Raw genomic sequence first — 25,951 nt, 5'->3', positions numbered from 1 at the left:
ACACTCCATTGGCAGGGTCACTCACAGTAGGTTCCCAATAACCTGCGAGTGTCAGGTAATCACACTGAGACCCTACAGTTTCTACTAATTGAAATGTCCTCATACACCTGTGGTTTTGTGACTTTCATGACTCCAGAGGCACAACCCCCTGATCGACTGGGCTACTGGTTCTATCCTCGGGTTGGAGCCTGTTCTTCCATGCACATAGCCTTAACCTGTTAAAGCTGGGGGCGCTGTTGTCACTATTTATGGTAATCGTGTAATTTTTGAAACGGCTTCCTACAAAATTCTTGATCGTACAATATGCATATTATTATTATTATTGGATAGAAAACAGTCTATAGTTTCTATAGGAGTTGAAATTTTGTCTCTAAGTGGAACAGAACCCATTCTACAGCAATTTCCCTGACATGGAGTCAGATTTCAGAAATTTTGGCCACTGTTCTGGAGTCAGTTTTAAGGCCAATGTTATTCCTATGAGTATACGGACACTGCTTACGTCTTCCCCTGGATGCCTTTACGTGATGACGATTTGAATGGGGTCGATTGCGCAATCACAGGCACTATAAATTAAAAAACCCTGTAGCTAGGAACTCTTTTCCAGCTGCGTCATGCGCGTGGAGGACACCGACCCGCACTTGTTCCAAGCATTAGTGTTGGGAGTAATCTTTCTCCGGTCATGTTAAGACTCGTTATAGGAGTTAAAAACATCATAAGGTAGTTAATTTAAAGCGTTTTATAGCAATTTATATCCGTTTAGTGCGATTTTGGGACATTTATTTCTGAGACGCTGTGAATCTCTGGGCATGCTTCCAGTTCATCCCGAACGCAGTTGGCATTTCCACATGGCAAGAGGACAGCTTTCCACCAAAAGACGATTAGACCCAAGAAAGGATCCTTTGCCCAAGATACTGATGGAAGAACAGCTCAAAGTAGGAAATTTTTATTATGATAAATCGTGTTTCTGTCGAAAAATGTTAGTGGCTTAGGACGCCATTTTTTTTAACTTAGCTTCGCTTGGCGCAAACTGTATTGAAAAGTAAGGATAATTTAAAAAATGTAATTCCGCGATTGTATTAAGAATTAAATTGTCTATCAATCGCTGTCCACCCTATATTTTTTAGTCACGTTTATGAGAATTTATGTATACGAGTAGATCACTGTCTAATATGGCGCACGGACATTTTCTCACCAGCTGGGCTACATTTCCCATTGTCTAACCATGATTTTGGTGGCTAAATATGCACATTTTCGAACAAACTGTATATGTATGTTGTAATGTGATGTTACAGGGGTGTCATCTGAAGAATTCTGAGAAGGTTAGTGAAAAAAATAATATATTTTGGCGATGTTTACGTTATCGCTCTCTTTGGCTAGAATCAATGCTGGGGTAATGTTTGCACATGTGCTATGCTAATATAACAATTTATTGTGTTTTCGCTGTAAGACACTTAGAAAATCTGAAATATTGTCTGTATTCACAGGATCTGTGTCTTTCGATTAGTGTATGCTGTGTATTTTTACGAAATGTTTGATGATTAGTAGTTAGGTAAACACGTTGCTCATTGTAATTATTCTAGTCCATTTGTGACGGTGGGTGCAATTGTAAACTATGCCATCTACCTGAAATATGCACATTTTTCTAACAAAACCTATCCCATACCATACATATGTTATCAGACTGTCATCTGATGAGTTTTTTTCTTGGTTAGGGGCTATAAATATCTTAGTTTAGCCGAATTGGTGATAGCTACTGGTGTTGGTGGACAAATAAAAGATGGTGGATTATGCTAATGTGTTTTTAGGTAATAGATTTACATCTTTACATATTGTGTCTTCCCTGTAAAACATTTTAAAAATCGGACATGTTGGCTGGATTCACAAGATCTGTGTCTTTCATTAGCTGTATTGGACTTTAATGTGTGAAAGTTAAATATTTAAAAAAAATATTTTTTTTGAATTTCTCGGCTCTGCCTTTTCAGTGGGGGTGGGGGGGGTGTGCCGCTAGCGGCACCCTAGTCCTAGACAGGTTAAAGCGGCGCAGCGTCCTTCCGCAGACTTGGGAAAAGCTTTGGATCTCTCAGCCGTTTCCGCGGAATAACAGGATCTTCGGGAGGTTTTCAAAAAGGCTCGAAACACATCGACCCTACAATTGCACTATTGACCTCCTCCCGGGCATCACACCACCCCGGGGATGGCTTTATTCCCTGTCTGGCCCAGAGACCAAGACCATGGATGTATACATTGAGGACTCTCTGCTGGGATCATGCATCCTTCTGCCTCCCATGCCGCCGCGGGATTTTTCTTTGAGGAAAAGGACAAAACCCTGCGCTTGTGTAATGACTACCGGGGCCTCAACGACATCACTGTAAAACAATCGTTACCCTCTGTCACTCCTCTCCTCGGCTTTCGAGGCTCTCCAGGGGACGACCATCTTTTCGAAGTTTGACCATCGGAACGCCTATCACCTGGTTCGGATACGTGCAGGAGACGAGTGGAAGACAGCCTTCAACGCGGCTAGCGTACACTACGAGTACCTGGTTATGCCGTTTGGTCTGACCAACACTCCCGCAGTGTTCCAGGCCGTGGTCTACAATGTGCTCCGTGACATGTTGAACCGGTTTGTGTATCTCGATGACATCCTTGTCTTTTCCCGGTCGGCTCCCGGTTGGCTCTAAAGTCCTTAGCCCCTGTGCTGTTTGTCTTCTGTTGCCCCGTACCCTCCATGTACATCCCACTAGGATTAAACCTTTGTCTCCTTCCCATTTCTGACGTTTCTGCCTGCCATCGCCCTGAGCCTCACCATCACCCTGTCATTCTGTCTCTTTTTGACTTTGCCTTGGACTACAGTGGTTGCTCCACTACTAGTTTTGTGATTATGCTGCGGGATTTAGAGGTAATTTGTGGTTTAGTACAGTACCCTGCGTCACCACTTCATTGCTCCAGACCAGCGCAAGAGGGAGTTAGAGCACTGATTATGCTTTTGGGTCCTACTGTGTCTCTAACTGACAATGAATGGGTGACATAAACCTTAATAGAAACTAATTGTGTACGACTTCAGTATTATTTACTAAAACTGTTGTTACACTAAGGTTTTTATTTTATTTTGATAGGATTATTTTGTACTGTAGGCCACCCCCGACCGGTCATGTTACACGTGGTGCAAAGTGGTGCAAAGGTCTAAGACACTGCATAGCAGCGCAAGCCGTGTTGCTACAGATGCTGGTTCATTACCCATTACCTCGACTGAAAGATCCATAAGATGATTGTAGGTTTTTGGTTTCTCGCCCTCTGAAAACAGAAATAAATAATTCTAAATAACTAACTGTCTTTCTTTACAAGTTAGTAACAATGTCTCACCCCATGTTCAAGAATGGCCTTTTTCCTCGCTTATTTTACGTTATTTGAAAACTAAAATCATCTCCAAAATATTGTTATTTTTTAAACAAAGCGATTATTATTAATTTAGAATTATGTAAATGCCCATTGGATATTCTCATAGATATATTATTAACCCTGTTATTAGCAGGACAATATATATTGGTCATATTGTTCATGGCTCCCGAGTGGCGCACAATGGGATTGCCTTGCAGTTCTCCATCTGTATCCACTGAAAGTGTGAGAGGTTCAAGGCACGAGTGCAGGGGGCAAGGGATGGGCCGCAGAGCTGCGCACAAAAGACTGACCTAGCCCATGGGGAAGGAAGGAGGAGGAAGGGGGAGGGACCCCCATCCCGCCTACACTTTAAGGGGCATTGCACTAATAATGTCGCTGACAAGGGAAACGTTTCCTCTGTTCTGTTCTTAGTGCCAGTCTGCACGTTCAAACTAAAACAATTTAACTATTAACGTCATCTTTATGCTTTTGTTAATAAATATTAAAATGCCGATATTTATTTAGTTATGGATCCATAACGAATTACTATGGGAATAAATATCACTGAATTACAGAAATATCCTCCAATCCTCCATATGTAATTATTGGCGGAGAGTCACATCATATTTTTCGATATACTGTAGGTCTACCGTAGGCGACATGAGTCTCACTAGTGTTGAGCAATGTGCTGTTAAAAGTGGTGTAGGTCTTATTTATTTAACCTGTCTAGGATCAGCGTGGCGCTAGCGGCACACCCCCCCCCCCCCACTGAAAAACCAGTGCCGCGAAATTCAAAAAAAATATTTTTTTAAAATATTTAACTTTCACACATTAAAGTCCAATACAGCTAATGAAAGACACAGATCTTGTGAATCCAGTCAACTTGTCCGATTTTTAAAATGTTTTACAGGGAAGACACAATATGTAAAGATGTACATCTATTACCTAAAAACACATTAGCATAATCCACCATCTTTTATTTGTCCACCAACACCAGTAGCCATCACCAATTCGGCTAAACTAAGATATTTATAGCCCCTAACCAACAAAAAAACTCATTAGATGACAGTCTGATAACATATTTATGGTATGGGATAGGTTTTGTTAGAAAAAAGTGCATATTTCAGGTAGATGGCATAGGTTACAATTGCACCCACCGTCACAAATGGAATAGAAAAACTACTTAGAGCAACGTGTTTACCTACTTACTAATCATCAAACATTTCGTAAAAATACACAGCATACACGAATCGAAAGACACAGATCCTGTGAATACAGACAATATTTCAGATTTTCTAAGTGTCTTACAGCGAAAACACAATAAATCGTTATATTAGCGTAGCACATAGCACATTGCAGCCCAGCATTGATTCTAGCCAAAGTGAGCGATAAAAGTCAACATCGCCAAAAGATATTAATTTTTTCACTAACCTTCTCAGAATTCTTCCGATGACACTCCTGTAACATCATATTACACATTCCATATAGAGTTTGATCGCAAATGTTTATATTTAGCCACCAAAATCATGGTTAGACAATGTGAAATGTAGACAAGCTGGTTAGAAAAAGTCCTTGCGCCACTTAGACAGTGATCTACTCTTATACATAAATACTCATAAACGTGACTAAAAAATATAGGGTGGACAGGGATTGATAGACAATTTAATTCTTAATACAATTGCGGAATAACATTTTTTAATTTATCCTTACTTTTCAATACAGTTTGCGCCTAGCGAAGCTACGTCATAAAACATGGCGTCCTAAGCCACTAAAATGTTTCGACAGAAACACGATTTATCATAATAAAAATGTCCTACCTTGAGCTGTTCTTCCATCAGTATCTTGGGCAAAGGATCCTTTCTTGAGAGCAATCGTCTTTTGGTGGAAAGCTGTCCTCTTGCCATGTGGAAATGCCTACTGCGTTCGGGATGAACTGAAAAGCGTGCCCAACTATTCACATCGTTGCAAAAATAAATGTCCCAAAATCGCACTAAACGGATATAAATTGCTATAAAACGCTTTAAATTAACTACCTTATGATGTTTTTAACTCCCATAACGAGTAGAAACATGACCCGAGTAATATTACCCCCTTCACTAATGCTTGGAACAGGAGCGGGCCGGTGTCCTCTAGGCGCATGACGCAGCTCCAAAAGAATGACTAGCTTCAGGGTTTTTTCATTTGTGGGGCCTGTGAACGCGCAATCGACCCCATTGGAATCGTCATCACGTAAAGGCATCCAGGGGAAGACGTAAGAAGTGTCCGTATAGTCATAGCAATATCAGTGCCGTTTTAACTGACTTCAGAACAGTGGCCAACATTTCTGAAATCTGAATCCATGTCAGGGAAATTGCTGTAGAATGGGCTCTGTTCCACTTAGAGACAAAATTTCAACTCCTATAGAAACTATAGACTGTTTTCTATCCAATAATAATAATAATATGCATATTGTACGATCAAGGATTTTGTGGGAAGCCGTTTCAAAAATTAGCCAAATTAGCATAAATAGTCTAAACAGCGCCCCCATCCCCAACAGGTTTTAAAGAGCATATTGAAGTTAAAAGCAATTGCATTTGAAACAATAGCCTACAACTATATTATCACCATTTCGCGCTGCTCTGAGACAAGCATGGGGACTGGTCTTGATAAATCAATGAGATTTTTTATTTTCACTGAATCTCCATTTGGGATTTTGGTTAGACTAGAATTAGAAAATTAGAAGGGGTATAAATGTTAAGCTCTTCGTGTAACCTTTATTTAACTAGGCAAGTCAGTTAAGACCAACTTCTTATTTACAAGGACAGCCTACTTCTTCCTCCCAGTCAGGGAATTGAACCCCGGTCTCCCGCGTGCCCGCACGACACAGGGATTCTTTAGCTAAATAGCCCAGTACTGTACTCCCGACCATCACGTTGTACAGCGGCATATTTTCCATTCCATCCTAACAGAAACCCAGAGGGATTTTAATTTTTCTTAGAATAGAAACACCATAATATTAATCATATGATAAAGCAAGTACCAGTCAAAAGATTGGACACACCTACTCATTCTAGGGTTTTTCTTAATTTTTACTATTTTCTACATTGTTGAATAATAGCGAAGACATCACAACTATGAAATAACACACATGGAATCAGTTAAGAACAAATTCTTATTTACAAGGACAGCCTCCTCCCGCATTCTCTAGTACAGCCACTATTGAAAGCTATCAAATACTTCTCAAAGATGCCCTCTGGTGGTCAAACTAGCACCAATGATACCAGTGGTTCACACTTAAATAATGTGCCATAGAATTCTGCGGCACAATGCAAGCTGCACCGCAGTACTACCTGCCCTCGAACGAACCACTACCTGCCCTCGAACGGCCCTTTTGCCATAATAAATATTCTGAGAACCGAACCATTTGCCTCCTGTGTCTGCATCTGGGTCATATCCTGAGTCATGATAATTAGATTGCTCTCGAAATATAACCAGTATATTGCACAATTATTTTCATGTACAGTGTGGTTAAATGTACAGCCCTGCATCTACGTGTGTGTGTGTGTTTAAGCATGCAGATGCAGGACAGAATGTTATAATCACTTACCTCATCTCAATTCAGGACTTAAATGGATGCTTGAGGGATGTCAACAAGTTCGTGATAGAGGCCATGAAATGCCAAAAGTTTGTGTGGCAAATATTTAATTACATTTGAACTGTCTGACAAATACACACTGTTTTCTTTGGGTTAAGCAGTATGTTTAAATTGGTTTCACTACATGAAAAGGCACATTTAGGGGTCAAACACTCCAATGCACAAGTCTGAAAAGGTACAGTTTTGGGAAATTTTCGGGCACGTGACCAGCAGTGTTCGGCCCTGCACATATCCCGTAAATCTTCGATAACGGACCACTTTCGTGCGCAGATGTGCAAGGATGTGTATATGTCGGGAAACAGTTCAGTAAATCCCCAGAAATGACCACACACATCCACTCACTTACGAGGACACATCTTGAAATACCATTGCACTCCTTTGACGTCAGTTGCAATACTTCTCCATCCACGTCTCTCCCATAAATGTCAGTAAATGGCTGTGCACTTGCTCAAGGTTGTACATGCTTTTTCACCCCACTAGTCACTGGTATATTGACAACACAATTAGTAATAAAATGTATTAATTCATTAATTACAGTGAATTAGGAATTAATGAATAAATGACTTATTTATTAATATCATACATTAATATCATACGTCAGGCGTCCAACACCCTTTCAAAAATAAAATGAAAGCACCACTATCAAGTTTTTTCCAGCACCTCATGACATCGCTACACTAAAAAAACTCCTGGTTCCTTGAATAAAACACACAAATACACTACTTGAAAGGATGATAATTAATTTCAGTAAAGCCGGAGAAAGCGGGTAATGGCATCTACATTTAGGCTAAGCAGGGCCTGAAACTAAAGTAAGCTCCTTGAGTCTGTACTCTGCTCAATACTTTTGAAAATACTTTAATGCAAGCACTCTCACTCTCTTGATATCTTGTGAAATTATTGGTATTATTGGACTATTGTGAAAACAATAGTTGAATTCCATCCGCCTGGTTAAAAGGGGCTCTACATGCCTTTGGCTACATGCACTCGATGTATCACCCACAAACACTTAGTACTGATCTAGCTAACGTCAAAAATACACATTTCATAAAAAATGTACTTATGAAATGCATATAATTTGTGTAATTCTTATGTACAAAGGTTTATAAACAGAAAAAATTATAATCAGAGACATCATCTTGTTCTCATCAATTTACAAGTTAGCTGGCTTAACTTGGTTACACTCACATGAATGAGTAAAGTTTCACTTGTTTTTCACTCGTTCAAAACACTTAAGTTATACATTAAAATTACCAGAAATCTCACAGTTTAGATAAACATGTTCTCTCTAGATTTTGTAAATAAAATTTTGCTTATAAATGTTACAAACCTGAAAACACAGAGAGTTGGCCTATTTTCACTGGGCTTCTCTTCCAACACGAGGTAAAGAGGCATGCGCCTGAGGCAGTTGAGGATTAATACCCTTCTGGAAATTTCTGGATCGTCCATAGAAATTTCCAGAAACGTATTAATTCATAATTGAGAATTCACTATCTCAGAAATGTCCATATCACGCAAGTGTTCGGGGATGCATGGAAGTCTACAAGGGTCCGCACACTCGTATTGGGAAATTCCCACCCATGACCGTGCACCTCAAATTTTACAGGAATATAGCAGATACGATTTCACCCAGAAACTCAGATTTTCATGCAGTGTTTCATCTAGTGATGTGCAGTACACAAACAATTTGTTCTTTTTGAACAAGTCATGATTCTTTTTCCGAGTGACTCATTCATTTTAGTCGTTCGTATGACCTGCTTGCCATAATGAATTCTACAGCAGGATTAATATGCACTCCTCTGGCTCAGGGGCTCCAGAAACGTGCTCCTGCCACCAACTGTCTATCATGTGCGCGCATAAAATAGAGTATGCTGAAGGCACTATGGAGAAGAAAAAAAAGCATGTTTTGAAGTGATAATTGATTGCATGGTTCAAGAATAATTGCAATTAATTTATTACAAAATATTATTGATAGACACAGCTTTGTAGAACCATACACAGCCTTGCAGCTGGTCAACACTATTCATTTGGGGGGCTGCTGTAGTTCGCAAACGATATTGTGCTAATCTCCTGCGTGGCAGGTAAAGCAAAACTTTCCTCCAAGAGGCGTTCACAATCTAGTATCAACCACCTTGTTTCAAATGTTATAATCTTATTTGTACTGTATGCCTAAGCAATCACAAATGTAAATTGTTTGAAGCACAGTTTTATAATTCTCAGTCACAAACGACAGCTCCAATAAGCCCCCTATGGTGAACAGGAGACTTGTGGAATTATGATTCTTTCGAGTTTTAAGTTCATAGTTTGCCAGTAGGGTGTCCTGCATGCTCTGTGCATTACTAAATTAAATCCTTGACTGAACGAGTTGCAAAGATCTGAGTCAGTAAAAAGTGGCAAACTTCCCATCACCAGTTTCTTGTCTTGCCGTCAGTCATGTGCGCGTATACTTTTCCTCAATCTATGTTTTGGGTCATTACTAGCTTCTATAACCACAGTCAAACTCTGCCCACTTCTACAATTTATCTTCTTAAAATGTTATTTGAAACATAACCACACTGCTAACCTTATGCATAACTCTAATCTTAAATTATGCCAAAAAGCACATTTTTTTGCCAATTTTGACTTTGTGGTTGTGAAATCTGACTTTGTGGCTATAGACGCTAGTGGAAACCATGTTTTTCCTCCAGATCAAAGATGCAGCTGCAAAGGCTGATGGAGGTCTGCCAGTAAGTACACAATCAATGCAAATCATGTTAACCAATCATTTTAAAGCCTAAAGAGAATGAGTAGCCCATTTTCTGAATATTTCAGTACATGGAGACATTGCAGCCTGTCTTTAAAACATTTTCATTCTTAATTTGAATGTATTCAATAAGGTTTACATGATTATCCAGTGACATCAAAGCCAACTATGTCAACCATAGATTTTTAAAAAACTTTTAGGTCTGACAAAATGTCTGTCCTTTGTCGCCATCCTATGGACAATGAATTTACTGCAGTCATTCACCCCTGATTTCATTACATTGCATTGCAGTAAGCCCAAAGCCACTGAAACTATACTCTTGATGAAGGCAAAATTCCAAATATATATATATATATATAAATAAACTGGGATGTTCGAGCCCTGAACGCTGATTGGCTGACAGCTGTGGTATATCAGACCATATACTGCTCTAATTATGATGGTAATTTTCTGTTCCCGGAAGACTGTGTAAACACTCTCTCTGCAGCCGATGTGAGTAAGACCTTTAAACAGGTCAACATTCACAAGGCCGCAGGGACAGACGGATTACCAGGACGTGTACACAGAGCATGCGCTGACCAACCGCCAAGTGTCTTCACTGACATTTTCAACCTCTCCCTGTCCGAGTCTGTAATACCAACATGTTTTAAGCAGACCACCATAGCCCCTGTGCCCAAGGACACTAAGATAACCTGCCTAGATGACTACCGACCCATAGCACTCACGTCTGTAGCCATGAAGTGCTTTGAAAGGCTGGCTACGACTCACAACACCATTATCCCAGAAACCCTAGACTCACTCCAATTTGCATACCGCCATAACAGATCCACAGATGATGCAATCTCTATTGCACTCCACACTGCCCTTTCCCACCTGTACAAAAGGAACACCTACGTAAGAATGCTATTCATTGACTAGAGCTCAGCGTTCAACACCATAGTGCCCTCAAAGCTCAGGACCTGAGACTAAACACCTCCCTCTGCAACTGGATCCTAGACTTCCTGACGGGCCGCTCCCAGGTGGTAAGGGTAGGTAACAACACATCCGCCATGCTGATCCTCAACACAGGGGCCCTTCATGGGTGCATGCTCAGTTCCCTCCTGTACTCCGACTGCACGGCTAGGCATGACTTCAACACCATCATTAAATTTGCCGATGACACAACAGTGGTAGACCTGATCACCGACAACGACGAGACAGCCTATAGGGAGGTGGTCAGAGAGGTGGTCAAACTAACATGGTCCAAGCACACCAAGACAGTCGTGAAGAGAGCACAAGAAAACCTATTCCCCCTCAGGAGACTGAAAAGATTTGGCACGGATCCTCAGATCCACAAAAAGTTCTACAGCTGCACCATCGAGAGCATCCTGACTGGTTGCATCACTGCCTGGTTTGGCAACTGCTCAGCCTCCAACCACACGGCACTACAGAAGGTTGTGCAAATGGCCCAGTACATCACTGGGGCCAAGCTTCCTGTCATCCAGGACCTCTACACCAGGCGGTGTCAGAGGAAGGCCCTAAAATTGTCAAAGACCCCAGCCTCCTTAGTCATAGACTGTTCTCTCTGCTACCGCACGGCAAGCGGTACAGGAGTGCCAAGTCTAGTTCCAAGAGGCTTCTAAACAGCTTCTACCCGCAAGCCATAAGACTACTGAACATGTAATCTGATGTCTACCCAGACTATTTGCATTGCCCCCCATCTCCCCCTTTACACCGCTGCTACTGTCTGTTATCATCTATTTATAGTCACTTTAATAACTGTACCTACATATTACCTCAACTAACCGGTGCCCCCAAACATTGACTCTGTACCGGTACGCCCCTGTGATTAGTCTGTTATTGTTATTTTACTGCTGCTCTTTAATTACTTGTTACTTTTATTTCGTATTCTTAATCACATTTTTTTTAACGGCATTGTTGGTAAGGGGCTCGTAAGTAAGCATTTCACTGTATTCGGCACATGTAACTAATAAAATTGGATTTGATTTAACCAGTTTATAATAGCAATAAGGCACCTCGGGGGGATTGTGATACATGGCCAATATACTAAGGGTTGTGTCCAGGCACTCTGCGTTGCGTTGTATATGGCCGTGGTATATTGGCCATATAGCACACATCCTTAGTGCTTCTATATATATACATACATACATACATACATACATACATACATACATACATACATACATACATACATATATATATATATATATACACTGCTCAAAAAAATAAAGGGAACACTTAAACAACACAATGTAACTCCAAGTCAATCACACTTCTGTGAAATCAAACTGTCCACTTAGGAAGCAACACTGATTGACAATACATTTCACATGCTGTTGTGCAAATGGAATAGACAAAAGGTGGAAATTATAGGCAATTAGCATGACACCCCCAATAAAGGAGTGGTTCTGCAGGTGGTGACCACAGACCACTTCTCAGTTCCTATGCTTCCTAGCTGATGTTTTGGTCACTTTTGAATGCTGGCGGTGCTCTCACTCTAGTGGTAGCATGAGACGGAGTCTATAACCCACACAAGTGGCTCAGGTAGTGCAGCTCATCCAGGATGGCACATCAATGCAAGCTGTGGCAAGAAGGTTTGCTGTGTCTGTCAGCGTAGTGTCCAGAGCATGGAGGCGATACCAGGAGACAGGCCAGTACATCAGGAGACGTGAAGGAGGCCGTAGGAGGACAACAACTCAGCAGCAGGACCGCTACCTCCGCCTTTGTGCAAGGAGGAGCAAGAGGAGCACTGCCAGAGCCCTGCAAAATGACCTCCAGCAGGCCACAAATGTGCATGTGTCTGCTCAAACGGTCAGAAACAGACTCCATGAGGGTGGTATGGGGGCCCGACGTCCACAGGTGGGGGTTGTGCTTACAACCCAACACCGTGCAGGACGTTTGGCATTTGCCAGAGAACACCAAAATTGGCAAATTCGCCACTGGCGCCCTGTGCTCTTCACAGATGAAAGCAGGTTCACACTGAGCACATGTGACAGAGTCTGGAGATGCCGTGGAGAACGTTCTGCTGCCTGCAACATCCTCCAGCATGACCGGTTTGGCAGTGGATCAGTCATGGTGTGGGGTGGCATTTCTTTGGGGGCCGCACAGCCCTCCATGTGCTCGCCAGAGGTAGCCTGACTGCCATTAGGTACCGAGATGAAATCCTCAGACCCCTTGTGAGACCATATGCTGGTGCGGTTGGCCCTGGGTTCCTCCTAATGCAAGACAATGCTAGACCTCATGTGGCTGGAGTGTCAGCAGTTCCTGCAAGAGGAAGGCATTGATGCAATGGACTGGCCCGCCCGTTCCCCAGACCTGAATCCAATTGAGCACATCTGGGACATAATGTCTCGCTCCATCCACCAACACCACGTTGCACCACAGACTGTCCAGGAGTTGGCGGATGCTTAGTCCAGGTCTAGGAGGAGATCCCTCAGGAGACCATCCGCCACCTCATCAGGAGCATGCCCAGGCATTGTAGGGAGGTCATACAGGCACGTGGAGGCCACACACACACACACACACACACACACACACACACACACACTACTGAGCCTCATTTTGACTTGTTTTAAGGACATTACATCAAAGTTGGATCAGCCTGTAGAGTGGTTTTCCAAATCCAGACCTCCATGGGTTGATACATTTGATTTCCATTGATAGTTGAAAGTGCTGACAACAAAATCACACAAAAATTATGTAAAGAAAAAAGTATTTAATAAGAATATTTCATTCATTCAGATCTAGGATGTGTTATTTTAGTGTTCCCTTTATTTTTTTGAGCAGTGTATATATATAGTACCAGTCAAATGTCATGTAGTAATCATGTAGTAATCAAAAAAGTGTTAAATCAAAATGTATTATATATTTGAGATTCTTCAAAGTAGCACCCTTGCATTGATGACAGCTTTGCACACTCTTGGCATTCTCTCAACCAGCACTTAAATTAACAGGTGTGCCTTGTCAAAAGTGAATTTGTGGAATTTCTTTCCTTCTTAATGCATTTGAGCCAATCAGTTGTGTTGTGACAAAGTAGGGGTGGTATACAGAAGATATCCCTATTTGGTAAAAGACCAAGTCCATATTATGGAAAGAACAGCTCAAATAAGCAAAGAGAAACGACAGTCCATAAATACTTTAAGACATGAAGGTCAGTCAGTGCGGTAAATTTCAAGAACTTTGAACGTTTCTTCAAGTGCTGTCGCAAAAACAATCAAGCGCTATGATGAAACTGGCTCTCATGAGGACCGCCACAGGAATGGAAGACCCAGAGTTACCTCTGCGGCAGAGGACAAGTTCATTAGAGTTACCAGCCTCAGAAATTGTAGACCAAATAAATGCTTCACAATCACTCGACCTCAACCCAATTGAGATGGTTTGGGATGAGTTGGACCACAGAGTGAAGGAAAAGCAGCCAACAAGTGCTCAGCATATGTGGGCATTCCTTCAAGACTGTTGGAAAAGCATTCCAGGTGAAGCTGGTTGAGAGAATGCCAAGAGTGTGCAAAGCTGTCATCATGGCAAAGGGTGGCTACTTTGAAGAATCTAAAATATATTTGGATTTGTTGAAAACTTTTGGTTTTGTCACGATCGTGTGGGGGATTGACGGACCAAAATGCAGCAGTTGGAAAATAAGCCATCTTCTTTTATTAACACCACGAAGATGAACACGACACAAAACTCTATACAAACTAACAAAACAACAAAACGACCGTGAAGCTACAAACGTTGTGCACATACATACAGGCTACAAACGTTCTACATAGACAATTACTCACAACCAATGAGAGCCTATGGCTACCCTAAATAAGGCTCCCAATCAGAGACAACCGAAATCAGCTGTCTCTAATTGGGAACTCATTCAGGTAACCATAGACTCTCCTAGATAACTAAACATACATAGACAACGCTAGACATCTACACTCAACACAAACCCATATACTACACCCCATAACCCCTTTACCATATAAACACCCAAAACCAACAAAACATAAACATTCCCCATGTCACACCCTGACCTAACTAAAATAATAAAGAAAACAAAGAATACTAAGGCCAGGGCGTGACATAACCCCCCCCTTGAGGCGCGAACTCCGGGCGCACCAAACACAGTCTAGGGGAGGGTCTGGGTGGGCTTCCCTCCACGGTGGCGGCTCCGGCTCTGGTCGTGGTCCCCACTTCACCACAGTCCCTAACCACCTCCTTAGCTTCTTCAAAATGACCCCTCTCCACATTAATCCCATTGCATTAAGGGACAGCTCCGGACTAAGGGCCAGTACCAGGGTAAGGGGCAGTACCAGGGTCAGGGGCAGTACCAGGGTAAGGGGCAGTACCAGGGTAAGGGGCAGTACCATGGTAAGGGGCAGCACCAGGGTAAGGGGCAGCACCAGGGTAAGGGGCAGCTCCGGACTGAGGAATGGCAGCTCCGGACTGAGGAATGGCAGCTCCGGACTGAGGAATGGCAGCTCCGGACTGAGGGACTGCAGCTCCGGACTGAGGGACTGCAGCTCCGGACTGAGGGACTGCAGCTCCGGACTGAGGGACGGCCCATGGCTGGCTGACAGATCTGGCTGCTCATGGCTGGCTAACGGATCTGGCTGCTCATGGCTGGCTGACTGATCTGGCTGCTCATGGCTGGCTGACTGATCTGGCTGCTCATGGCTGGCTGACTGATCTGGCTGCTCATGGCTGGCTGACGGATCTGGCTGCTCATGGCTGGCTGACGGATCTGGCTGCTCATGGCTGGCTGACGGATCTGGCTGCTCATGGCTAGCTGACGGATCTGGCTGCTCATGGCTAGCTGACGGATCTGGCTGCTCATGGCTAGCTGACGGATCTGGCTGCTCATGGCTAGCTGACGGATCTGGCTGCTCATGGCTAGCTGACGGATCTGGCTGCTCATGGCTAGCTGACGGATCTGGCTGCTCATGGCTAGCTGACGGATCTGGCTGCTCATGGCTAGCTGACGGATCTGGCTGCTCATGGCTAGCTGACGGATCTGGCTGCTCATGGCTAGCTGACGGATCTGGCTGCTCATGGCTGGCTGACGGATCTGGCTGCTCATGGCTGGCTGACTGATCTGGCTGCTCCTGTCTGGTTGGCGGCTCTGGCAGATCCTGTCTGGTTGGCGGCTCTGGCAGATCCTGTCTGGTTGGCGGCTCTGGCAGATCCTGTCTGACGGACGGCTCTAGCGGCTCCTGTCTGGCTGGCGGCTCTAGCGGCTCCTGTCTGGCGGACGGCTCTAGCGGCTCCTGTCTGGCGGACGGCTCAGTGGGCTCATGGCAGACGGGCGGCTTTGCAGGCTCATGGCAGACGGGCGGCTTTGCAGGCTCATTGCAGACGGATGGCTCAGATGGCGCTGGGGAGACGGATGGCTCAGATGGCGCTGGGGAGACGAGCAGTTCAGTCATCGCTGTGCAGACGGCAGACTCCTGCCGGCTGAGGCGCACTGTAGGCCTGGTGCGTGGTGCCGGGACTGGTGGCACCGGGCTGGGGACACGCATCTCAGGGCTAGTGCGGGGAGCAGCAACAGGACGCACAGGACTCTGGGGACACACAGGAGGCTTGGTGCGTGGTTTAGACACTGGTGGTAAAGGGCTGGAGACACGCACCATATAGCTAGTGCGTGGAGGAGGCACTGGTGGTACTGGATTGGGGCGGGGAGGTGGCGCCGGAAATACCGGACCGTGCAGGCGTACTGGCTCCCTTGAACGCCGAGCCTGCCCAACCTTACCTGGTTGTATGCTCCCCGTCGCCTGACCAGTGCGGGGAGGTGGAATGACCCGCACCGGCCTATGTAGGCGAACCGGGGAACCCATGCGTAAGGCTGGTGCCATGTACGCCGGCCCGAGGAGACGCACTGGTGACCAGATGCGTTGGGCCGGCTTCATGACATACGGCTCAACGCTCAGTCTAGCCCGGCCGATACGTGGAGCTGAAATGTACCGAACCGGGCTATGCACGCGTACAGGAGACACCGTGCGCTCTACTGCGTAACACGGTGTCTGCCCGTACTCTCGCTCTCCACGGTAAGTACAAGGAGTAGGCGCAGGTTTTCTACCTGACTTCGCCACACTCCCTTTAAGGCCCCCCCCAAGAAATTTTTGGGTTGTACTCACGGGTTTCCAGCCTTGTCTCCTTGCTGCCTCCTCATATCGCCTCCTCTCGGCTTTCGCTGCCTCCAGCTCTTCACGAGAGAGGCGATATTCTCCAGGTTGAGCCCAAGGTCCCTTTCCTTCCAATTCGTCCTCCCATCTCCAGAGATCCTGTGTAGGTAGGTCCTGTTGCCGCCTTCCATGCCGCTTGGTCCTATGGTGAGTAATTCTGTCACGATCGTGTGGGGGATTGACGGACCAAAATGCAGCAGTTGGAAAATAAGCCATCTTCTTTTATTAACACCACGAAGATGAACACGACACAAAACTCTATACAAACTAACAAAACAACAAAACGACCGTGAAGCTACAAACGTTGTGCACATACATACAGGCTACAAACGTTCTACATAGACAATTACTCACAACCAATGAGCGCCTATGGCTACCCTAAATAAGGCTCCCAATCAGAGACAACCGAAATCAGCTGTCTCTAATTGGGAACTCATTCAGGTAACCATAGACTCTCCTAGATAACTAAACATACATAGACAACGCTAGACATCTACACTCAACACAAACCCATATACTACACCCCATAACCCCTTTACCATATAAACACCCAAAACCAACAAAACATAAACATTCCCCATGTCACACCCTGACCTAACTAAAATAATAAAGAAAACAAAGAATACTAAGGCCAGGGCGTGACAGGTTTGGTTACTACATGATTCCATGTGTGTGTTATTTCATAGTGTGGATGTCTTCTCTATTATTCTACAATGTAGAAAATAGTAAAAAATAAAGAATAACCCTTGAATGAGTAGTTCTGTCCAAACTTTTGACTGGTACTGTATATACAGAAAGAAATTACAAATCAAATACCTTTAATGTAGCAAACACAATAAGATGTGTTAATTGGGCAGGAAACACTGTCACCAAGTAAGAGAGATGACTTCCTTCCCCTTAAAACCTGTTAAGGCTAGGGGGTGCTGTTGTCACTAAATCGTGTAATTTTTGAAACGGCTTCCTACAAAATTCTTGATCGTACAATATGGATATTATTATTATTATTGGATAGAAAACAGTCTATAGTTTCTATAGGCGTTGAAATTTTGTCTCTAAGTGGAACAGAACTCATTCTACAGCAATTTCCCTGACATGGAGTCAGATTTCACACATTTTGTCCCCTGTTCTGGAGTCAGTTTTAAGGCCACTGTTATTCCTATGAGTATACGGACACTGCTTACGTCTTCCCCTGGATGCCTTTACATGATGACGCTTTGAATGGTATCGATTGCCCAATCACAGCCACTATAAATGAAAAAACCCTGTAGGTAGGAACTCTTTTCTTGGTGCGTCATGCGCACGGAGGATACCGACCTACTGTTTTTCCAAGCATTAGTGTAGCCAGTTATATTTCTCCGGTCATATTTTTACTCGTTATAGGAGTTAAAAACATCATAAGGTAGTTAATTTAAAGCGTTTTATAGCAATTTATATCAGTTTAGTGCGATTTTGGGACATTTATTTCTGAGCCACTGTGAATCTCTGGGCACCGTTCCAATTCATGCCGAACGCAATGTGCATTTCTGCATGGCAAGAGGACAGCTTTCGACCAAAAGACGATTAGACCCAAGAAAAGATTCTTTGACCAAGATTCTGATGGAAGAACAGCTCAAAGTAGGAACAATTTATTATGATAAATCGTGTTTCTGTCGAAAAATGTTAGTGGCTTAGGACGCCATTTTTTTTGACTTAGCTTCGCTTGGCGCAAACTGTATTGAAAAGTAAGGATAATTTAAAAAATGTAATTCCGCGATTGTATTAAGAATTAAATTGTCTATCAATCCCTGTCCACCCTATATTTTTTAGTCACGTTTATGAGTATGTATGTATACGAGTAGATCACTGTCTAACATGGCGCACGACATATTCTGACCAGCTGGGCTACATTTCTCATTTTCTAACCATGATTTTGGTGGCTAAATATGCACATTTTCGAACAAACTGTATATGTATGTTGTAATTTGATGTTACAGGAGTGTCATCTGAAGAATTCTGAGAAGGTTAGTGAAAAAATTAATATATTTTGGCGATGTTTACGTTATCGCTCTCTTTGGCTAGAATCAATGCTGGGGTAATGTTTGCACATGTGCTATGCTAATATAACGATTTATTGTGTTTTCGCTGTAAGACACTTAGAAAATCTGAAATATTGTCTGTATTCACAGGATCTGTGTCTTTCGATTAGTGTATGCTGTGTATTTTTACGAAATGTTTGATGATTAGTAGTTAGGTAAACACGTTGCTCATTGTAATTATTCTAGTCCATTTGTGACGGTGGGTGCAATTGTAAACTATAACATCTACCTGAAATATGCACATTTTTCTAACAAAACCTATCCTATACCATAAATATGTTATCAGACTGTCATCTGAGGAGGTTTTTTCTTGGTTGGTGGCTATCAATATCTTAGTTTAGCCGAATTGGTCATAGCTACTGGTGTTGGAGGACAAAGAAAAAATGGTGGATTATGCTAATGTGTTTAGCTAATAGATTTACATCTTTACATATTGTGTCTTCCCTGTAAAACATTTTAAAAATCGGACATGTTGGCTGGATTCACAAGATCTGTGTCTTTCATTAGCTGTATTGGACTTTAATGTGTGAAAGTTAAATATTTAAAAAATATATATTTTTTGAATTTCGCGGCTCTGCCTTTTCAGTGGGGGTGGGGGGGGGTGTGCCGCTAGCGGCACCCCGGGGCTAGACAGGTTAATTGCCCTGTTTAATAAGAATCTGCCGAAGTGATTAAAGTTCACAGAAGCAGGGATCGACCATATAGAATTGTATGTTAGGTGAATCAAAATGAAATCATGAGAATTAAAGGAACTGCATGTCAGTTAACCTGTTGAGGCTGGGGGCGCTGTTGTCACTATTTATGCTAATCGTGTAATTTTTGAAACGGCTTCCCACAAAATTCTTGATTGTACAATATGCATATTATTATTATTATTGGATAGAAAACAGTCTATAGTTTCTATAGGAGTTGAAATTTTGTCTCTAAGTGGAACAGAACCCATTCTACAGCAATTTCCCTGACATGGAGTCAGATTTCAGAAATGTTGGCCCCTGATCTGGAGTCAGTTAAAAGGCCACAGTTATCGCTATGAGTATACGGACACTGCTTACGTCTTCCCCTGGATGCCTTTACGTGATGACGATTTGAATGGGGTCGATTGCGCGTTCACAGGCACTATAAATTAAAAAACCCTGTAGCTAGTAAGTCTTTTGGAGCTGCGTTATGCGCGTGGAGGACACCGACCCGCACCTGTTCCAAGCATTAGTGTTGGGAGTAATCTTTCTCCGGTCATGTTAAGACTCGTTATAGGAGTTAAAAACATCATAAGGTAGTTAATTTAAAGCGTTTTATAGCAATTTATATCCGTTTAGTGCGATTTTGGGACATTTATTTCTGAAACGCTGTGAATTGCTGGGCACGCTTCCAGTTCATGCTGAACGCAGTTGGCATTTCCACATGGCAAGAGGACAGATTTCCACCAAAAGACGATTAGACCCAAGAAAGGATCCTTTGCCCAAGATACTGATGGAAGAACAGCTCAAAGTAGGACATTTTTATTATGATAAATCGTGTTTCTGTCGAAAAATGTTAGTGGCTTAGGACGCCATGTTTTTTGACGTAGCTTCGCTTGGCGCAAACTGTATTGAAAAGTAAGGATAATTTAAAAAATGTAATTCCGCGATTGTATTAAGAATTAAATTGTCTATCAATCGATGTCCACCCTATATTTTTTAGTCACGTTTATGAGTATTTATGTATAAGAGTAGATCACTGTCTAAGTGGCGCACGGACATTTTCTCACCAGCTGGGCTACATTTCACATTGTCTAACCATGATTTTGGTGGCTAAATATGCACATTTTCGAACAAACTGTATATGTATGTTGTAATGTGATGTTACAGGGGTGTCATCTGAAGAATTCTGAGAAGGTTAGTGAAAAAAATAATATATTTTGGCGATGTTTACGTTATCGCTCACTTTGGCTAGAATCAATGCTGGGCTGCTATGTGCTATGTGCTATGCTAATATAACGATTTATTGTGTTTTCGCTGTAAGACACTTAGAAAATCTGAAATATTGTCTGTATTCACAGGATCTGTGTCTTTCGATTAGTGTATGCTGTGTATTTTTACGAAATGTTTGATGATTAGTAAGTAGGTAAACACGTTGCTCTATGTAGTTATTCTAGTCCATTTGTGACGGTGGGTGCAATTGTAACCTATGCCATCTACCTGAAATATGCACATTTTTCTAACAAAACCTATCCCATACCATAAATATGTTATCAGACTGTCATCTGATGAGTTTTTTTCTTGGTTAGGGGCTATAAATATCTTAGTTTAGCCGAATTGGTGATAGCTACTGGTGTTGGTGGACAAATAAAAGATGGTGGATTATGCTAATGTGTTTTTAGGTAATAGATTTACATCTTTACATATTGTGTCTTCCCTGTAAAACATTTTAAAAATCGGACATGTTGGCTGGATTCACAAGATCTGTGTCTTTCATTAGCTGTATTGGACTTTAAAAAAAAAAAATTTGGGGGGAATTTCGCGGCTCTGCCTTTTCAGTGGGGGTGGGGGGGGAGTGCCGCTAGCGGCACCCTCAGCCTAGACAGGTTAACTGGGTATCTACAGTCAGCAAATATGCTACAGGATTAGTTGGACACCCCGAAGATGACTTTAGGCAGACAGTCTAGTCTCTTCTCACAGCCACTTTGAAGATACTAAAGACAGTCTAACTCAGTGTTTCTCAACCTCTGGTCCGTGTACTAGCACCGTTTCCTGGGATGATGCTGGGATTGTCCATCATGGGCAGATTCTTATAGTGGCACTGGTGACCCCACTGGCACATGACATCTAAAACTGTTACCTGCTAATTATTAGAGAGTTAAGGTCAGTGATAAAACTAATATACTTCAAGGGCAAATGTTCATGGTGTATCACAACCGGCAATGATTGGGAGACCCATAGGGCGGCGCACAACTGGCCAAGCCGTCTTCCGGGTTAGGGTTTGGCTGGGGTAGGCCGTCATTGTAAAATAAGATTTTATTCTTAACTGACTTGCCTAGTCAAATAAAGGTTGAATAAATAAAACAAATACCCACATGCTAAATATTTGTTTGGCAGGTACATGGTGTGCTAGGACTAAATTATTTTGATAGCCAGTAATGTTAATATTTAGGTGCAGGAATTATAAAATAGCCCTTACTGTAACGGTTCTCCTCCTCTTCGTCTGAAGAGGAGAAGCATGGGTCGGACCAATACGCAGCCAGGTAGGATGACATAATAAATTTATTAAACACGACGAACACAGACACGAACTATACTTGAAAATATTTACAAAATAACAAAACGACGTAGACTGACCTAAAACATGAAAACTTACAAATACACTAAGAACGCACGAAACAGGTACAGACTACAAACCAACGCTACAGTCCCGTGTGGTACTAACATACATACAGACACGGAAGACAATCACCCACAAACAAACAGTGAGAACAACCTACCTTAATATGACTCTCAATCAGAGGAAATGCCAAACACCTGCCTCTAATTGAGAGCCATACCAGGCAACCCTTTAACCCAACATAGAAACACAACACATAGAAATGCCCACCCAGCTCACGCCCTGACCAATAAACACATACAAAACAAGAGAAAACAGGTCAGGAACGTGACATAACCCCCCCCTTAAGGTGCGAACGCCGGGCGCACCAGCACAAAGTCTAGGGGAGGGTCTGGGTGGGCATCTGACCACGGTGGTGGCTCAGGCTCCGGACGCTGTCCCCACACCACCATAGTCACTCCCCGCTTCTGTATCCCCCTCCCAATGACCACCCTCCAACTAAACCCACCTAAATGAAGGGGCAGCACCGGGATAAGGGCCAGCACCGGGATAAGGGGCAGCTCCGGGCTGAGGGACTCTGGCAGGTCCTGGCTGAGGGACTCTGGCAGGTCCTGGCTGAGGGACTCTGGCAGGTCCTGGCTGAGGGACTCTGGCAGGTCCTGGCTGAGGGACTCTGGCAGGTCCTGGCTGAGGGACTCTGGCAGGTCCTGGCTGAGGGACTCTGGCAGGTCCTGGCTGGACGGCTCTGGCAGGTCCTGGCTGGACGGCTCTGGCAGGTCCTGGCTGGACGGCTCTGGCAGGTCCTGGCTGGACGGCTCTGGCTGGTCCTGGCTGGACGGCTCTGGACAGACGGGCAGCTCTGTAGGGAGGAGACGGAGAGACAGCCTGGTGCGTGGTATAGGCACTGGCTGCGCTGGAGAGGAGGAAAGCTCTGACAGCGCTGGACAGGTGGGAGCAGCTGGAGAGAGAACCCAGAGAGACAGCCTGGTACGGGGGGCTGCCACCGGAGGACTGGTACATGGAGGTGGCACCGGGTATACCGGACCGTGAAGGAGGACACGTGCTCTTGAGCACCGAGCCTGCCCAACCTTACCAGGTTGAATGGTGCCCGTAGCCCTGCCAGTGCGGCGAGGTGGAATAGCCCGCACTGGGCTATGCTGGCGAACCGGGGACACCATTCGTAAGGCTGGTGCCATGTATGCCGGCCCGAGGAGACGCACTGGTGGCCAGATGCGTTGGGCCGGCTTCATGACATCCGGCTCGATGCCCAACTTAGCCCTACCAGTGCGGCGAGGTGGAATAGCCCGCACTGGGCTAAGCACGTGTACTGGGGACACCGTGCGCTTCACCGCATAACACGGTGTCTGACCAGTACGACGCCCTCTCACTCCACGGTAAGCACGGGGAGTTGGCTCAGGTATCCTACCCGGCTTTGCCACACTCCTCGTGTGCCCCCCCCCCCCAAGAAATTTTTGGGTCTGACTCTCGTTCTCCCAACCGCGTCGCCGCGCTGCCTCCTCATACCAGCGCCTCTCTGCCTTCGCTGCTTCCAACTCCGCCTTGGGACGGCGATATTCCCCTGGCTGAACCCAGGGTCCTTTACCGTCCAGGATCTCCTCCCAAGTCCAGGAGTCCTGGGTTTTCTCCCACTGCTGTCGCTGCCCTTTTCCCTGCTGCTTGATCCTAGTTTGGTGGGTGATTCTGTTACGGCTGTCGTCCGTGTCTGTGTCTGCACCAAACGGGACTGTTTGGCTGTTCATTCGTTTGATGTAGTCTGTTCCTGTCCGTGAGTTCTACGTGTAGTTATGTAAGTTCATGTTCAGGTTTCGTCTACGTCGTTTTCTTATTTTGTAATTTTCCAAGTGTTTTCGTATTCGTCTTTGTCTTTCAATAAATTACATTATGTCATCATACCTTGCTGCGTATTGGTCCACCGATCCTTCTCTCCTCTCCTCGTCCGAGGAAGAGGAGGACGACAGCCGTAACACTTACACAGCCTGGAGGTGTGGTGGGACATTGTCCTGTTGAAAAACAAATGATAGTCCCACTAAGCCCAAACCAGATGGGATGGCGTATCTCGTCACAGAAATTCTGTACATTCAAATTGCCATCGATAAAATGCAATTGTGCTTGTGTTACACCCCTGAAAAAGGGGGAAAGAATCACAATTGTGATACGGAATGTTTACTTATTGAGAACTTTTTAGTGCAATCATTTTACATAAGTAACACATTTTACAGAATAACAGATCTACAGGAAATAGAGTTTTGTAGGGTACCAGGCTTATTCAAGTCACAACAGTATACACTGTACATCACTGAAACAAATACTATTTCCAATATCTAATATAATAATACAAGCTTTAACTCAGTAAACCATAACTCAATTTATCAACAGGCAATAAAGCGTTTGAAAAACCATTACACAAATAACGCCGCAAAATCTCTTATTAACAAAGCACCTGTTCATTCACAATCGACATAAAATGGCAGCTACGTAGCAGTACCTAGCAGTACGAAGCTAGCTGCAACCGAGCACGGTTCATATTACTCTCTGCAAACTTAACTAACTTCCTCAATATGTTACTAAAACAAACCTTAAACACTCTTGACATGTTATGCAAGTCATTACATTTAAATTACTCTTTTTAATCATCAATAACGTACCTGAAAAAGGGGGAAAGAATCACAATTGTGATACGGAATGTTTACTTATTGAGAACTTTTTAGTGCAATGAGAAAAAGACCGCGAATTCTCCGTGAACTTGAGTGGAGACCAGAGCAATCGATCTCAGGCTCATAGATTAAGAGCATTTAGTAGATCACAGATTAACACTTTTACCCACGACAACATAAAGTAATCAACATAACGTTTACACATTCCCCTCACAATTCGTACCCTTTGTATGCTTGATGGATTTTAACACAATTATATAAATGTTATCAATCTATCAACTAATACTGAATGCATGATCTTCTTAACCTTAGATGTTTTAAGATCCTCACATACTATGAATTTACTAATACTGTTTAATGTATAACAAGCTATTAGTATTTCCTTTAACCTGTCACACTTGTTGTCCGTAGCTTATGCCTACCCATACCATAATCCCACTGCCAACACGGGCCACTCAGTTCACAACGTTGACATCAGCAAACCGGTTGCCCACATGACTCCACACACATGGTCTGCGGTTGTGAGGCTGGTTGGACATACTGCCAGAGAAGAAGGATGTGAACTGGGCCAGGGAAGCTTTTTCACAGGGAGCACACCCAACCCCTGAAGTTCAGAGTTCAAAACTAAAAGTCCCTTCAGAGGCTGATCACAGAACAACAATGAGAGGTCGGCACAGTGCTCAAGCAGTAACTCAACATGGTGAGAGTTTGGACGTCATTGAATGTATAGAGTGAATGATTTGATAAATAGACATACAAATTGATCAACAAAGGGCATATACACTGAGTGTACAAAACATTAGGAATATTGAGTTGCAGCCACTTTTGCCCTCAGAGCAGCCTTTCCACAGTTTTTTTCAGCAGGGATGCTTTCCACAGTTGTCAAGTTGGCTGGATTTACTTTGGGTGGTGGATCATTTTTGTTACACACAGGAAACAGTTGATCTTTAAAAACCCAGCAGCGTTGCAGTACTTGACACTCAAACAGATGC

The sequence above is a fragment of the Salvelinus fontinalis genome, chromosome 6, assembly GCF_029448725.1.
Source record: "Salvelinus fontinalis isolate EN_2023a chromosome 6, ASM2944872v1, whole genome shotgun sequence".
Taxonomy (NCBI): Eukaryota; Metazoa; Chordata; class Actinopteri; order Salmoniformes; family Salmonidae; genus Salvelinus; species Salvelinus fontinalis.
The sequence above is the reverse complement of the archived record's forward strand: the minus strand, read 5'-3'. Positions refer to the sequence as shown.